Below are 13,087 nucleotides of genomic sequence, written 5' to 3'. Positions count from 1 at the left end.
AGGCTGGGCCTAGGGTGTGGCAGCCACTTCAGTTTACCACTGAGCAAGGGACCTCCAGGTACACCACCCCCTGTCTTATTTCCCATTTCTTTGCAACTTCATCAACTCTTCCTACTGCCAGTTCTTATAAAAAGCAGAGTAGAGGTCAGATGACCGGGGTGGGGCTGGGAAGGTAAAGGTGGAGGTCTTTCTTTGGCTAAGACTGACCCGACTTGAAAGCCTTTCAGTAAATGAACTCCCTGGGGGAATAAATGATTAAATAGTTCCTGTTGGTTTGTGTGATGACCTCTCTTATTTCTGCCTGCTTTGATTTTCTTTAGGGGCAAATATTTGTTTAACTTACTACAGGAGGGACAGGATTCCAGTGTTTCCGACACACCCTCTGAGGCCTAAGTAGGGACTTGGGCCATTTGCCCCTCACTGTTATCTCTGGCTGGTGGTCCTAATACCATGTGGGTTGTGGCCAACTGTTAACAAAAGGCAACATGGGAGAGGTTCCTGGCCTGCCAACCAGTGTCTAAGAGTGCCACCTGGACCAGAGAGTTGTTAGTCACCCAGTGTTAGGTGTGGAAAGAGGTCTTCGACACAGCAACACTGGGCAAGATCATTAGATCACCACTGGATTGACATTCCATCTTCTGCTGTCTCTTTGCCCAAGAGTTACCAGAGCCCGTTGGACAGCATACCATATGTTACTTCCTCTTGGTGGACAGAGAGGATATGTGCAGAAGAGCCAGTTATGTCAGAACCATTTCTGGGCACATGTTCTTCCCAAGGCCAAGAGATAGAGAACATGTGACATTGGGATCCTTTGGGTAGAAGGTACCCGCCCACTTCCTCTCAGGGACCATTCTATTTGAGCTGCACACTGGCTGCTGCAGTGGCATCTCATAACCTTCCTGGAGGCTGTGCCTGGGGAATCCATGAATGTAAGAATTATGGGCCATTCCACTCTGGGATATGCTCTAAATTTAGCATCCTTGCAGGAAAGGAAAAGGAAATGTGCTTTTATGGAGTATATCTTATGCATGAGGCATTGTATTAGGTCTTTTACTTATGCAGCCAAAATTCACTGAGCATCTTCTGTGAAGCAGGCATGTGCTAGGTATTGGCTATAAGCCAGATATGGTACTTTATCTCATGGAAATAACATGCTATTTCATATACTCCACACAATAACTTTCTAAGATAGGTAGGTTTATTCTCAGTTTATATATGAAGCTCCTGGTAGCTTAAATGACTGGCCCCAAGTATTCCTCAGCCAGTTAGGTGACTGAGTGAGAATTTACCCCAGGTGGGCCTAATTCCAAAGCCTATAATCTCTTCCCCTCCATATCACATTGTCTTAGGAGTAATAATGTGAGCCAGAGACGCTGTTGGGCCAAGCAAAACATGCCTGTGGAGGTGTTCACTTGAGTCTGTGATGCTGGCCTTGTTCAGGAACTGCAGGAAGAATAGCACCTGTGTTGGCAGTAGCAGGCTGCCAGAGGCATGTATGCAGCTTCTAGATTCTGTCACTGGTAAAACTCAAGTCAGTATCAGGATTTTGCCCAGTGAGAGTGGGCTTCTTGTTAATTTTTTGTTAAAACCGTCTCTGGCCCTCCCGGCAGGTAAGAATTATGTGCATAAAGGGAGAAGATGGCCTACTCCAAGTATGTCTGCTTAATTGTGGGTGATGCCCCAAGGACTGGAATTCCTCATCTATATAGCCACACCACTGCCTACCTAGAGTCCCCTGGCGAGGTGCTGAACCTGTTTGTCTCTCTTGTCCATTCATCTCTCCCACCTGTAAAGTGAACTAATGATAGCCACCTGCCATAGCTTGACTCTAGTAAATGATGTAGAACAAAGGCTCTCCTGGGCCCTAATTGTATGGTGGAGGCACTTCTTTTAATGAGTGGGCTACCTGGCTCCAAAAACTGAACTTTGACCCCAGAGTTTCTTGAGACACAAAGCCAGCCCTTGAGATACTCAACCAGAACAGCAGAGATTGAATGTTTCTGGGGCTTTCCAATGGGAATGTGGACAGTTGGGTGGTCGGACCCAGGTGGGCCAGGCCATTTTGGGATCACTGTCCCTGGGAAACCCTTTAGCTTGATGGAAACACATTGTTGAACAGTTTTTGGGGGGTGGGGGAAGAAAACATCATTTGGCCTTTCCCCAGGCTGCATGGCTCTGTGGTCTTCTAGTTTCTGTAGGTTTCTTCTTGACTGTTCTGGCTTCATTGGCACTGATGTATGCTTTGCTGAAGCACCTCAGCGACCTTTGCAGATCTCAGCAGCTGTTGGCAATTCTGCGGTTTTCTTGGGGAAACCCCATTAGAAACCCCAAACGTGGAAATTTTTAGTAATCTCATTCAGGTCCCAAAGTGAGGTAGAAGTGTCTCAGGGGCTCCCCCTCAAAACACTCGGTTCTTCTGGAGGTACATTTGAAGTTGCCCTTAAAACTCCATCACCATCATAGGGTTTTCCAGGCTTCCTAGGATTGATTTCCGCAGTAGCCCCACAGAGCCCTTCAGCTTCTGGTAGAAAATCACCCCAGGTTTTTTCAGGGGCCTTCAGTGGAACCTGCAGGGTTTTCTCGGTTTTTGTGTGGGCTACCGGAAGGTGCAGTTGTTAGTTATCCCTTCCCCAGCAGGTATCTGTCCTGAGGCTAGAGGCTTGAGCATCCTTCCTGGTTTTTTCCAGTGCCCTCAGCCTTCCATCACAGGGCTTTCTTTCAGCAGCCATGATTTTGTCTGGGTTTACCATGGATAGATTTAGGGGTAATTCCCAGTGAGCTGCTCTTCTACGGAAACATAATCTCCTACTGCCTTAATTAGCCGGGCTCTCTCCCCGCCCCCAACCTAATTCCGTGGAGTCCTCCCCAAGGACTCCCTCTCTTTTCTTTGAAGGAGTCAGTCTGCTCCTGGATCCGCTTCTCTTCTGTCTCCCTGGCCGACAGTCTGTCTTCCCTGTTCCCAGTTGGCAGATCTGAGTCAGACAGTCCCAGTGGGTTTTTTTGTTTAGCCTGGGGACAAGAAGACCCAGGAGACCAGGATCACTGGTTTCAAATATCTGCAGGAAGAGGGGCTAAGCCTTTTTTTAGTATGGTACAGGAGAGCTTGGGTAGGTTAATCACACTGATAGAGTTTAAATTAGTATAAAGACATTTCTGACACTACCACACCTCTATTAGGTTTAGGAATTTCCTGAGAGTAGAGTTCCACGTCTTGTCAATACTTGTTTAATTGACATGGAGCAGAGGCCTTAGGCATAGCAGGTATGTAATGAAAGAGAAGCCCACTAAATTTCTGAAGAAACAGACACTTATCAAACCAGAATAATAGTAATGGGAATTGCCCTTTATCTAATTATTTATGCATTGATTCAGATAGTATTAATTGAGCTCCTGTTGTGTGTCAGGCTGTCCTAGGCACTAGTGGTACAGCATTACATAAAATTACGTTTCTATGTCGGGAGCTCATATTCTAATGGGGAGAAACAGACAACATGTAATTGTTGTTGTTTAGTCTCTAAGTTGTGTCCAACTCTTTGCGACTCCGTGGATTGTAACCCTCCAGGCTCCTCTGTCCATGGCATTTCCCAAGCAAGAATACTGGAGTGGGTTGCCATTTCCTTCTCCAGGGTGTCTTCCCAACCCAGGGATCCAACCCAGATCTCCTGCATTGGCAGGCAGATTCTTTACTTCTCAGGCACCTGCTGCTGCTGCTAAGTCGCTTCAGTCATGTCCGACTCTGCGACCCCATAGATGGCAGCCCACCAGGCTCCCCCGTCCCTGGGATTCTCCAGGCAAGAACACTGAAGTGGGTTGCCATTTCCTTCTCCAATGCATGAAAGAGAAAAGTGAAAGTGAAGTTGCTCAGTCGTGTCTGACTCTTAGCGACCCCATGGACTGCAGCCTACCAGGCTCCTCCGTCCATGGGATTTTCCAGGCAAGAGTACTGGAGTGCGTTGCCAGTGCCTTCTCCTCTCAGCCAACTGGGAAGCCCCAATTATATACATATGTAACATATATCAGTTGAGACTAAGTGCTATGAAGAAAATAAAGTACATTGAGGCATGCCTAGCAAAGGAGATAAGGCTGCAGTTTTAAAAGAGTGTCTAGGGAAGGCATCACTGAAAGGTAATATTTCAGCCAAGACTTGAAGAAGGTAAGTTGGTGGTTAATGTGGGTTCCTTTAGAGAGTGTGTTATAAGCAGAGGGATGGACTCAGAAGGGAGTGTGCTGGCCAGGCTCAAGGATGAAAGAGAAGGCCAGTGCAGCTGGGGAGAATACAGCAAGAGAAAGAGTGGTCAGAGGGGAGAGGGAAGAGGGGAGAGTGGGTGGAATTGAGGGGGCAGACTAGCCAGGGGCCAGTCTCATAGCGTATCACGGGCCGTGATGAGGACTCGACTTTGGCTGAATGAGAGCCCAGGAAAAGATCAGGAGCAGGGATGAGCTCCACAAGTTCTGAATTCCACAGGGGAACCCAGCAAAGAGGCTGGCGCAGCAGTCAAGTGAGAAAGAAGAGTGGCTTGAATCAGGAGGTAGAGGTGGAAATGGTGAAAAGGGACTAAGGAACAAGACCAGACTCACATGGCATATTGATGGGTCCGACCACCTTGAAAGCCACATTTTTTAACCACTTAGCTTAGCAGTCATAGAATCAGGTTTAAGTATGCTAGATGTTCTTTGGAGATAGTCTCTCCAAATGTGGTATCCTGAATGGCCCTTCCCTCTAGCACTCTTGCTTCTGAATAATTGCACCGCGTCTGGATTGAGGTCCCAGATCACCTGTGTCTAGCTCTGTGACCTTGGGCAAGCTTCTTGAACTCTCTGAACCTTAGGGCAGGTATTATCTGCTTCACAAAGACCTAACGAGATCTGCCTGAGACGCATAGAGTCAGACAGTAGTTGGTATCGTAATTCTGACCATTTTTGCACAGAGCTTGTGTCAGAGACCTATTCACAGCATCTGCAGTATCTGTTCTCCCTTGTTTGGACTCCACAGTGACCTGGCACACCCTTAGGGCAGGCAGGCAGGCCCCGGCAGTGTTCCTGTCCTGCCAGGAGCTCTGTAGTGCTGCTTTGCCATGTTAGTCAAATGCTGGTCTTTGTTAGGATCCCAGTTCTAGTCTCACATCTGCCTCAGCTCACTGTTTCACCTTGGCTACATCACTTCTAGGCCCCAGTTTCCCATCTATAAGATGGAGGTTTGAAGTTGAGTCTAGGAATCCTGCTTCTCAATGGCCCTAGGCCTTGTGGTGGGTTCCACCATTGTGGCATATTTCATGATAGTTATGCTGTAGGATGGCTCTTTCCAGGGATCAAACCCATGGCCCCTGCAGTGGAAGCTCGGGGTCCTAACCACTGGACTGCCAGTAATTCCCCCCACCTTGCCTTTTTGATGCTTATAACCGACAACCCGGGAGGTGAGCAGAGGGAAATCAGGCTGAGAAAGATGAAGTGACTTGCCCATCAGGAGGAAGATGCAGGGTTTGGGCTTTCAGATCTAGATTTGATCACTTGTATGCTGTGTGACCTAGGGCAAGTCTTTTACCTTGTAAATGGCTGTAATAATGGTGCCGTGTTCTGAAGATTCAGTGAGTTAATTCCTGTCGTATGGCTCTGCATAGTGACGGTTAGTATCAGCAGTCACATCCTAGGGTTCCTTCAATCACATCACCTGGCTTCCCATTTATTACATACTGATTTTTGTAAACAGTATTTTTGCAGAAAGGAACTGCCTTTGGGACCTTCTGCCTCATGGTTTCACCCCTGATGAGACTCAGGCCAAGCCAGAGCTTTGAGACTGGCTCCCCACTGCAGCACTTTTTGGTCAGACTCCAGAGCTCCCCTCGGAACTAGAGGTTTTTTTCTCCCTCTTCAGGAAATGCCATTGCAGTGACTTCCATGGACTGCTTCCTGTCCCAGCCCTGCAGCCGGATTCTTGCTGGCTAGAGTGTGGAAATTGGAAAGTAATATTCCTAAAGGCTCTCCCCACACACAGACTCCTTTTTTGCCCATGTCTCTCCCTTTCCTCTTGTCAGTTTCTTTGTTCCCTCCCCTTTGACCCTCCACCGTCTTCTCTCTCCAGCTCACGATCATCCCTTTCAGATTTAGAAAATGCTTTCCACTGAGTTCTGTCACACCTTTCCACCCACCCTTCGAGGGGGGTTGTCCAAACTCCTGGATTCCCTCCTGGCTCCGCACTAAGTAGCAGTTAGTAGTAGTCTTGAACTTCCCCTAGAGGGACATGAAACCTGTCACTTGCGGTGCCCTATGTCATCCATTAACCCTCAGGGGTCCCCACCCCACCCCCTGCCTGGGACTCCTCAGAGGTTTGGCAGGTAGAAATCCTACCTCTTGGAGACGATTGATGGAGGGTCGAGTGGAGCCTGCCACCCCCTCCCCGCGGTCACCTTTCAGGAGGAAGCTAAAAGATTGAAAACCTTGTTGGACAATCATCTGAGGAATGGAAGCTAGCCTGGGAGGGAATTGGAACGCACTCAGCTATGCCTCAGATCCTTTGTTCCGCTCTTGAAAGGGAAACATTCCCCTCCCTCCTCCCTGGCCACACACACGTGCCTTTGTTCCCCCGAGTCAGGCGGGGCCGGGAACACTGTGTCCTTCCAAGGAGCCTGACTGGCCTCCCCAGAGGCTGGCCTCTTGGTCAGCAGGACTGAAGTTTTTGCTCAGGAACCCTCAGCCTCATGTCCTTTCTATAGAAGAGTCTTTCTGCCAGAGGCTGAGAACTTGCCTGCAAACAGCTGCCCAGGGACTTCCCTGGAACTCTTCCACAGGATGCCCGTGTCCCAGGATTATACAGTCCCTCCCTCTTATTCCACTTGGTGATTAATATTATTGTTAATGTTACTATTAATAGCACCTAACATTTATCAAGTGCTTATTGTATGCCAGGCATTGTTCACAATGCTTTACATGTATTAATTTATTCCATTCGTAGACAATATTCTGAAGTTGTTGCTATTATTATCCCTGTTTTTCAAACGAGGCAACTGAGGTACAGAGATGTTAAGTAGCTTATGCAGGGTAGCACGGTTAGTAAGTGGCAAAGCGTACAAGGGTAACTTCCAAGCTCCCCCTTTTAAACACTGCATTGCACCCCCTTCCCCGAATGTGTGTGAATGGTTGTTGGCGTTTATCCAGTGCTTACTATGTGGCAGGGCTTTCCCCAGCTTCATTTCTGTGTTACTGTCCAACAACCTCAGCATTACTGGACAGTGAGATTTGGGGGGACTCAGCTAGTAAGAAGCAGAGTTAAGATTTGAAACCACGTCTGGCTTACTCGAAGCCTGTGTTCTTTATCTCTAAACCATCTTAAAAACCCTGCCAGGTAGGTAGTGTCATCTTCACGGTAGAGTTGAGAAGACTGAGTCTCAGAGAAAAGTGGCATGCTCGGAGCCTCGCAGACTATTGTTACCAGGACGACCGGGGATTCAAACCTGAGGTGCTTGTCTTCACGACACTTTACTGCCTTAGTGGTCTGTAGCATGATGATAACCGTTTTTATGTGCATGATAACACTTTATAATTTACGTCTTTGTATAAAGATGATGTGTATACATCGTTTCATAGTGAAGTGAGTGATGTGGGTATGTTCAGTCCCATTTCAGGGAGGAAACTACAGCAGGAGTCTTATCCCACAGTAAATGGCTTAGAATTCTTTTAACTCACTCTTATCGATGTTGCTTTTAGTAAGTCTGGATTCATTGCTCAGAGCTGTCCTGAGTTTTGTTTCATTTGTTAAATCAGCAAATACTGGTGCATGCTTTATTTGTGCTGAGTGCTGGGCATGCTGTGGGTACTGCAGTGAGGGGCCTGGGTGCCCTTCCTCAATGATCTGTTTCCATGCCCCACACCCTGGGCCATGCTGGTGTGTTCTTCTGCCATCTGAGTCAGTCTGTGTGCGGCACCCAGCTGTTCCCTCAGCTCCCAGACACACCAGGCAAGGCTCGTTACAGGATGTATTGATCACTTTCTACGAAACCTTAGATAAAACTCTGCACTCAGATTTGAAGCTTAGCTTAATTTCTCGCTGGTGGTGCTGCTGCACTATCCGAATCAGCTTTCCAGCCTCATCCACACATCTGAGAGAATAGTACCAGCCCGCAGAGTAAGCAAGGCTCAAATGAGAAAGTAAAACGCATAAGTGTTCCTTAGTAATAACGACAGACGCTGTGTGTTGAGTGCTTGCTCTGTGCCAGGTGCTATGTTTATGCCCTGACATAATCATCCTCTTTGGTCCTCACAACTGCTTTGGTATGAAGATGGAGAATTCAGAGCTTCAAGAGGCCCTATAGCATGTCCAGAGTGACTCACCTTGTAAGAGGCAGAGCTGGGTCTTGCACTCAGCTGTATCTGATACGAAAGCCTACCCTCAAACCACAGTGTCATTGTTTCTCTGCAGGCCCAGACTGGCTTATTTCACCCCTGAGTACCTGGCACAGGGCCTAGGGTAGGGCACAGGCTTGGCCAGGATTTGCTCAATGAACATGAAGGGTTGTTATTATTAGATGCAGGTTAGGCTACAAACAGAGAAGGCGATGGCACCCCACTCCAGCACTCTTGCCTGGAAAATCCCATGGACGGAGGAGCCTGGTAGGCTGCAGTCCATGGGGTCGCTAGGAGTCGGACAGGACTGAGCGGCTTCACTTTCACTTTTCACTTTCATGCATTGGAGAAGGAAATGGCAACCCACTCCAGTGTTCTTGCCTGGAGAATCCCAGGGACAGGGGAGCCTGGTGGGCTGCCGTCTATGGGGTCGCACAGAGTCGGACACTGAAGCGACTTAGCAACAGGCTAAAAAATGTCCTTAAGGGAGCAAACTCATTTAAAGCAGTAGGAATACACTCACAGCCCTTGGTGAACGGCTCCAGGCAAACGATGCCAAATCTGTAGTGTAGACTCCAGAAATGGAAGAGGACAGACCCGCTGGCCACATCCCACGGGTACCTGGACCTCCGCCAAACCAGCCCACTCCCACCATCAGCTACTCAGTTGGTGACTCGGCCCAGTGGCCTCCACCCTCAGCCTGCATCATCCTGTGCTCCTTCTCCGTCGCCAGCTGCACTGCCAGCTCAGACCCTCTTCTGTGCCAATAGTGGAAAGTGTCAGGAAGGAGAAAGTTCACTAGAGGCTTGAATGATAGCTTTCCCAGCAGTAGGACTTTTGTGCAGTTCACACCAAGTCCTCGGTTTCCTCGTCCATAAAATGAAAGGTAGTAGTCATCCCTTAATGAAGATAGCAGTGGTGATCTTTTTTGCTCGGGCTTGCGTGGATCACTCTTTCCCTAGATCTGATCAGGGCTGTCTTAGCATTTAGGTCTCAACTCAAATGTCACCTCTCCAGAGGCCACCTGTGTTTACCTCCTTACTGTCTGTCTCCTTTTGTAAAACCTAAGCTCCCAGAGTGCAGGAGTTTTGTCTCATGTTTCCTTCATCCCCAGCATCTCTCATAATGCTTGGCACAAGGGGTCCACTCAGCAAATACTTACTGAAGGAGTGAGTGACTAGCCCACCTAGCATGGTGCCTGAATACAGTATGCTCAGTTAGGCGTCGTTACTACCTCCGAGGAAGATGTGGAGCATGAAGGCTTACAGTAGGTGAAAAGAATGTGGCAAGGGCAGCTTTGGTAGGTAAGAGCAGTGCAGACAGAAGTGGAGGCTGAAATGTGTAGGAAGCATTTGGGCGACAGTGAGGGGGCAGACCGGCAGAAGAGGGTCTGGGTTGTCATAAAGCCGGTACGGGAAAAGGGAATGGTGACTGATGGTGGGAGCCTGTGGACAGAGGGACGGGATAGTTGGCAGTAGAGGTGGGCCAGCTGGGGAGAGGCCCAGCACCAGAGTGATGCAGCCAGGTCCCTAGTCATCACTGGAACAGGATCCCTTGCCAGCCAGGGCTCAGCAGACAGAGCTGCAGGGAGAAAAAAAGCCAGAGGCACCTGCGACCTGTGGATCAGGTAGGCAGTGCTGGTTGTTATTTTGGGGCTCTGGGCCAGGTGCAGATTCAAAGGCTTGATTGAAGCCTTTTGGCAACTCTGGTCTTAGCCGGGTAAACATCACCTGTCTTCTGCCACCTGCGGCAGCAATGCCAGGAAGGTACCCTGGGCAGGCCCAAATGGGCCCAGCTTTCTTACTGCCCTCGTGGCAGAAGAAATCCCCCCCGGGAGAGGCCACTCCTTCCCTGCCCCACAGCTTCCTTTCCAAAGGGCTCAGGTAGCAATAAGGTACCTCCTGTCCAAGAGGCCCCTGTGGTTCCGGCCCCTGGAAGGCAGGGGTGGGGCATTGGGAACCGTTGACAGCTGGGCCCAGCTGGGGGGAGGGGTCAGTTTGGGAGCAGGTGCAGATTTCAGGGAGGGCGGGGCCTGAAGGGAAGTAGGGATCTTGGTAGGCTGCAAAATTTCCCTCCCATCCCCCACCTCCCAGTCACAGCTGGCTTCTCCAGGAACCTGATGACCTAGTTACAGTGCTTAGAAATTGTTCGCTTAGCTTGCAGTTCAGAGCTGTGCCAGTCTCTCCTCTCTGAGGCTTCTTGGGTCCGAAAGGTAGCCTGGCATTTCCCCTGAGGGGTGTCCATGTGCACCGTATCACATGTGCAGACTTCTTGTCCAAGAGAGGAGAGAACCAGTCAGGCTTCTTCCCAGGTGGGCCTCACCCTTCCCCAAGCCAGGGAAAGGACTCCCCTGCCCCTTCCTCCCCGCCAGCCCTGCTTCTGTCTCTCTCTGAGGGGTTAGTGAGTGGCAAATGAAGGTCACAGACTTCTTTCCTGGAGGTTCAGCAGAGACTCTTGTTGCCCTAGGGATAGCTTGAGCATACCTAACCTAACGTTACCTGCTTACCTTTCCTCCTTGTACTGATGTTCAGACCTGATAAAAGAGGGTGAGGAAGAATCTGTTGGGGGCTCTTGAGGCCCCAGCCCTTCTAGGAAGCAGCTGCTCTTGGCATTCTTGATGTTTGCCTCTCTATTGCTTCCCTGGGAGAAATTCTATCCCTGTTAAGAGTCAGATACAAAATGTGACAAACCAGTGCTGCATCCTGCTTGCTCTATAGTTAGTTACCCTTGGACAAATTACTTAATCTCTCTCAGCCTTAGTTTCTTCGTCTATAAAGAGGCTAAAATAATGTAGTACTTTTCTTGAAAGACTCTCTTGATCATGAAAATATGTGATAAGATACATGGAGCACTTAGCATGGAGCCTAGCACGTGTAGTTACTCAGTATGACAGCTACTATTACAGCTGTTACTAGCAGATTGCCATCACAGGTGATCAAGAAGTTGTGATCACAATTGGAGCTACTCTCCAAGAGCAAACTTTTAGGCTAACAGAGTGTGTGGATATGCTTTGAAGCAAGAGCTTGGAGATTTTAAGGTTCCTGAAGCTGGGGACTGCAGCTCCTAACCTTGTTCCTCATATCCTCCACGAGGGCCCCTAGTCATGCTGTACACTGTGGGGGTTTGGCCAGTGTTGCTGACTGGGCATTTGGTAATGGGGCTTATTTTTTTCGATCTTTGCCAAGTATCTCCAGGAAGGCAGGGATCTCCTCCTCTGCTTTATTTACTGCTCTGTCCCTAGATCCTGCCACAGAACCTGAAACATAGAAGACAGGCATCTGTTGACTGAGGCAAGACTTAATGAGTTGAATAGTTAAAGAGCATAGGAGCTTGCCTAGCACATAGTAGGTGCCTGACTTGCATCTGAATAATTAAACAGTGTTGTGGGGACTCTGGCATTTTCCAGAGTGGCCTCACTCCTTGTTTGCTGTGTGGTTGTAAGCCTGTTGCCTCATCTGCTAGAGAAAGATAACACCCACCCTGCCTCATTCTCGTGCTAGCTGAGAGGCCCAAGGAGATGATAGATGAAAAAGCACTTTGAGAACTATAAATGTTTGGTCTTGTTGCTGCTCCTTCCTTGACTGAGGTCAAACCATAACTGTCATTCATTCATTCCTTCAACCACCAAGCACTTTTTGGGTGGAAGCAATATCCTAGCTGTTTGGCTTATGTAACTTCATGAATTTGGACAAGTTACTTTACTTCTCTAAGCTTGGACATCTATAAAGTGGAATTAATAATCATTTCACAGGATTGTTGGGAGAAAGATTAAGCCAGGTACTCTGAGCTGATTGAGGGTGGAAACCACATCCCATTCACTGCCATCAGCTACTGCCAGGCTGTGTGTTTAGTGTCCAAGTTGATAAACATTCCTGATGATGAGCAGTGTATATAAAGTGCCCTGGCACAGAGCCTGGTGTGGAGTAAAAGCTCCCCAAATACAGGGTCTTTGCTTTTCCTCTCACTGTGAAGTTTGGTCATTCATTGATTCAGCCATTGGTTGCCTTCTGCAGTCTAACTACGCAGCAAAGCCAGACCTCTGAGTAATAACTCAAATGGGAAGGTGAAATGACTACTAATTCCTCACCCCTGGATGTCCTCACCCACCTTGGCCAGACTGCTGAATGGGAACTCTGACTGGCCAGGATCAGTACTGCTTAAATATAAAACTGGGAGGCACCAGTGTGCCTCACCCCACGCTCACCTCTGATTCAAAACAAGAACAACCACCCCTTGTTCTACCCACTCCCTGTCTGCTACTCAGTGAGAAAAAATTTCCCTTTGCTCACAACACCCACATTCATATGGAACCCTAGGGATTACCATATCAAGGAAGTCCCCAGGGAGTCACTGAGAAATGGCCCTTCGGGGCAGGGTCCCCTGGGACTGGGTCCAGCAGCAGGTGCAGGCAGAGGCCCCAGGCTGGTGGCTAAGTGATGAAACTGAGAGACAAGTAGGGCCAGACAAGAAGTCAGCCCGGAGAAAACTGCCTGCCTGTCCACGCAGGTGTCCAGGCACCTGGGAGCAGTTTCTGGGTCTGATTTAGTGGTGGAAGATAGGGTTCCAAATTAGTACCCCAAGCTTCAGTATGGAGAACCCGTACAACTCCAGAGCAAAGTCTACACTTGGCGCCCAGGTCAGTGTCCTTTGAGCCCTTCTCAAACCCCTTCAAGGTGAAAGAAGTGCTTCCGCTGGGCATCACAGCACCTCCTGCTGGAAGATCTTCAGGAATGATGGAATGGTAACCAGA

General features: G+C 48.9%; 1 protein-coding gene across 4 annotated transcripts in view; it reads left to right on the top strand.

Annotated features, from left to right (window-relative positions):
- Positions 1 to 13,087, top strand: part of BCL2L1 (BCL2 like 1) — a 51,267-nt gene that overhangs the window by 3,668 nt on the left and 34,512 nt on the right. The window lies entirely within an intron of this gene.

The sequence above is a fragment of the Bos taurus genome, chromosome 13 (genome assembly GCF_002263795.3).
Source record: "Bos taurus isolate L1 Dominette 01449 registration number 42190680 breed Hereford chromosome 13, ARS-UCD2.0, whole genome shotgun sequence".
In the NCBI taxonomy this organism is placed as follows: domain Eukaryota; kingdom Metazoa; phylum Chordata; class Mammalia; order Artiodactyla; family Bovidae; genus Bos; species Bos taurus.
Note: the sequence above shows the minus strand (reverse complement) of the source record. Positions and strands in the feature narration are given on the sequence as shown.